We start from the raw sequence: 4,727 nt of genomic DNA, 5'->3' as shown, positions 1-4,727 counted from the left end.
GGCATTCAGTAACTCTGCCTTCTCTGCATCCTTCGTCACCAGGGCACCCAGCCCATTCAGCAAAGGGCCCACATTTTCCCTAGTCTTCCTCTTGCTACTGATGTATTTGAAGAAGCCCTTCTCCAATTGAAGAACCCCTTTCTCCAATTAAAATAATTTCTAAATTGTTTCTGAAACAAGACAGTTCTTTGAAAACTTTTTTGAACTTTATTTTGAAAAAAAWTTTATTGTGATAAAACTCCCTTTTTCCCCTCAAACTTTTCATCCAAAATTGTAGGTTCAGAAGTTAATTCGAGAACTGAAACATGTGAGAATACTTCCACGTTTGTTTTATGGCTATAGAGGTTATTGCTTGACTTTCTTTTCAAATAAATAGCTTTGCTGTTTATGTAGTTATCTGAGTGGTATTCTTCTGTTTGTACAGATTTAAAGATGCATGATCAGTTTAATGGTGTGAGTTATGTTGTATATTCTTCATTATTTTTTGTCAGTGTATTGATACACCCTATATCATACCTGATTAACTGCAGATTGCTCTTCCTTAAGCTGAAATCTTTATTGAGCCGTATAAARTGGTGATTGCTCCACAGTTAGTAACCTTTTGAGGTAGACAATAGAGAGGTATTTTGGCTCTGGGAGAAAAAGTAGTGGTCTGACTGGGGAGTTTCTTTCCATAAGACAGTATGCCTGTGGCAGTATCGGTGGAGATGGAAATAGATTATGGATAACTGCTTGGCACTGCATTTACATGAGGTAAGGCCATGTAACGCTAAGTGAGGTTGAAGGACAGACCAGTGCATTTGAAGTTGACCAGACTCAAGCAGGCCAGCTTGCCTTAGGTGGTCCTGGTCTGTAGGTGGCTGGACTCACATGGGGGCAGCAGAATCTGGCCAGGGTTTTTTCCYCCTTGAGGAAGACACCTGGCTGGGTAGCAGCAGGGGGAGCAGATGCTGCGTCGCCTCTTCCCACAGCCGGGCTTCAGACTGTTTTGCCTCCTGCAGGGCCAGCTACGCCAGGTGCTCCCTCTGGGACTGCTCCATTTTGGGTGCTGCCTGCTCCTTTTCAAAGCAACTGCACGAGGATGCTCCCCCCCTCCCCCCCGCCAATGTTTGGCTCTGGACTGGCTTGTGCCATTTGAGGGAGGATATTCAAATCCAAACAGAGAGTTTAAATACAAATTTAATCTGAGAGCTATGAGCATGTCTGGAGGAGGAGAAACAGGACATAAAGAAGGTCACTAAATTCCTCAACACTCTAAAAGTGTTCATGTGCAGTTTCATTGGTATTTGGACAGAGATTTGAGATAATTTTCAAATTATTTAAACAGACTGCTTCATTATGTCTTAATCTAAACTGGACATCTTTCTAAAAAGATGTTTCTAAAGGCTATGCTGTAAACTAAATATAAATTATTGATGTGAAGCAGCAATTACTAATTCAGAATCTGTGGCTTATGGTGTTTTAGCTTTTCCACTGGATGATATACTGGGTAATCATTAAGATGATTAAGAGGAAGACATGAATGAAAGTAACTGCAGATGGTCCTCAAGCTGCTGAAGTGCTACATCCAGATTTCAGACAGCCCTCCAACTGTTCAGGCTCTCATTTTGCAAAGCAAAGGTTCCCCCAGAATTAACTTTTACTGCAAGCCCCCCAAGAGACTTTGACCACCCAAATACATACTAAGAACATTTCTGCAGCATACCAATTCATTTTTATTTATGCCACACCTTGCTATATGTAGTAAATAAGTGTAGAGAGCAAACAACCAACAAGAGTCCTTTTGTCTACTACCCCACATGGGATTCATCTAACCTTAATGGGGAAGATGTGCTGCTGGAGACCAACCAAGCTGGTAGTAGTCCTTTTACATTTGTTTTTCCTTAAGAAAATGCAGTTCATGCCCTTTCCCACTGGATACAAGTTTCTAATTATTCAAAACATTTCACATTTTTTCCCAGTGTTTAATCACTGGCTTCCAAAAAGCCTGGACTTGGAACAAAATCTTGAAGCTCTCTATGACCACAGTCGGTACTCTTACCTGATTTAATCTTGCCCACCTCAGGGATAATTCACAGCTATTTGATCTATTATGTAAAATACACCTAAGGTTATTGAACTATAGCCTCCCACAATCCCACTCACCCATAGAGGATATTCCAGGGTTGCTTTAGCTCAGTTGAGCAATAATATTTTCTAAAAGTAGCCCCAGTGAAACTTGTAAGACTGGCTACTTGTTTAGGAAAGTCATATTTACTGTGTAAAGGTGCCAGAGTCCAGCTTGGGATAATGCTGCATTCTTCACGCCTACCAAGGAAATTTTTCAGCTGTTTAAAAAAGATTCAGGAGCAGTATCATTAGCACCATTTCTGTAGAAGGGAGTCTACACTTACCTGAAAGTCTGTGTTTTCTTACAGTGTCTAAGACCACTGATGGATTTATAAAGACAAGAGGCTGATATTCTGCTACTTTTACCTGTTACTTGTTCAGCATGGGAAAGGATCCCAAGCAAGCATTTGGGGATGAATGCTCTGGAAGTAGCTAATCCCAGTACTCTGATGGTCTCAGGGAAACTATTGTTTATTATATACTTCAGAGTAAGTGGAAAAATGATTGCATCCTGTGTGTTTAGTTTTGAAATTATCCATTCTGGACAAGAGACACTTAAAAAAAAAAAGTATTATTCTAAGGAGCAATTCTGTTTGTTTTTTTCTGCTATTAGCTGAATAACATATTTTCAGATAGTTAACACAGATGATCTCATGGCAATGAAAGCATAATGAGGGATGTAATCCATCTCTAAATCTGAGAAACTGTGTAAAACCAGTGCGAAGGAGCTGCACAGCAACAGTCACATGCACTCCTTAAGCCTGGTGCTGCTACTGACTCCTTGGCTGGTAGGTCCTGGTACTGTTGACCTTTTAAATGCCTATACGGAGGGAAAAGTGTCCTGATTTGAAAAGTCTTGTTTAGCATCTCTGTCTATGATGAATTAACTGCTTTTTTACAGTGGCTATTTACACTGTTTCAATCCCAACACAGGCAAAAAATGCATCCATGTCTGCCTGGCATAAAGTCTGGAAGTGAGCAACATGCCTCCGTCCACCTCTGGCTTACTGTGCTTATGCTAGATTCAAAAAAGACAGAATTTGAAATATATGTAAGGATGTATTTGGACACAGCATCAAAGCATGATCTTGATCACCATCATCCATTCACAGTCTTGCAGAATGTAGTAATGCATATTTCCTCGCTTATTCTTAGATTTGTTGTTTGACCCATGAGAATTATTTTTTATCTCTTGCCGAGATCTGGGGAGTAGACAGGCTACACTTGAGCTTTGATATATTAGCTGATTAGAGCTTCTGGCAGCCTTCAGGATGAAGTTTCTCAGCCGCAAGTTCTCCAGAGGATTTTTGAGGGTGGGATTACTGTTCAGTCTTTTCTTTTCTTTTCTTTTCTCTTTTCTTTTCTTTTCTTTTCTTTTCTTTTCTTTTCTTTTCTTTCCTGATTGCAGTCCTGCTGCTAATAGAGTGTGTGAAACAAAAGTTCAAATGCTGGCACATTCTCCTACGGGATAGAAATATTCATAGTGTATAACTTCCATATCTGTAATAAGCTACATGATAACCTTTTTTTCTGATCTATGGTTTGTGGTGCATCCAGAAAAAGTCTGTGGTTCTTAGTCTAGTTATTAGTGCTTCTGCACTACTTTTCCCAAGTTCATGSAAATTAATATATAAAATCTGTAGAGGCTGTGTGATTGCTTTTCTATGAAAATAGAGTATCAAAAATGAGGAAGAGGGAATTCCTGCTATTTCACATGCCTAAGTTAGAAGCATAGTCATTTTTCAGTTCTGATAGTCATTAGAGAGAACAGAATCACTGTAAGGTAATTCATACCATTTAACATCTGAATTTCCTCCAAAAATGCTAGTTTTCTTCATTGACAACAGAAGGATCCTAGCATGACTAGGCTCTTAACTTTGATACTTAAATTTGGAGGTGATTAGTTATCCCCTTCCAACTGCTAGCACTTTCTGCATCTTCATTCTGTTCCTCCAAAGGTTTGAAATCTTTGATGGAAATATGATGGTGACTTTCTTTTCTGTTTGGAATTACACATGAACTTTACCATGGCATACTAGTAAGCCATACTGGTGACTATCAAGAAGTAGCATCTTTCAGACAGTTCTGATTTGAAATAGATTCAAATAAGTGACCAGAGTGTGAAAGATGCACTGTATTCTCTTACCAGTCCCACAATGTATTTGTGTTAACTCAGCAGTGTTTGTAAGCTGGTGCTCTTCACAGAACATGAAATACTAGCTTTAGTAATAAAAGAATCTTTTGCTCCCTGTGATAGTTATTCACAAGCTGTGATTTCCAGTTTCCCTCCAGTGCTTCCAATGAAGAACATGGAAATTTCCTTCTCTTATCTGGCCGAGGAAGATTTCTGAGGTCCAGAAACCCCTACGTCCTTGCAATTTCCRCTGGAGGTGTGTTACAGCAGTGCAGAAGCCCCTTACCATCTTCCAGCCCAGTACTTCTCATTGCAATGCGTTGCCAAAATTTCTGCAGGACTTCACAATGTCATCATCTTCCTTATATGCTGCTGTCCTCAGATTCCCACTTACAGACTTCTGGAGGAAGAAGCTCTGCCTTTGTGTGGATCTCGCATGCCTCTTTAGTCATCGGCGTCACAGCCATGGGCTGGACTGAGGTGT

Source organism: Apteryx rowi, unplaced genomic scaffold, assembly GCF_003343035.1.
Source record: "Apteryx rowi isolate R43461 unplaced genomic scaffold, aptRow1 scaffold_31, whole genome shotgun sequence".
In the NCBI taxonomy this organism is placed as follows: Eukaryota; Metazoa; Chordata; class Aves; order Apterygiformes; family Apterygidae; genus Apteryx; species Apteryx rowi.
Note: the sequence above shows the minus strand (reverse complement) of the source record.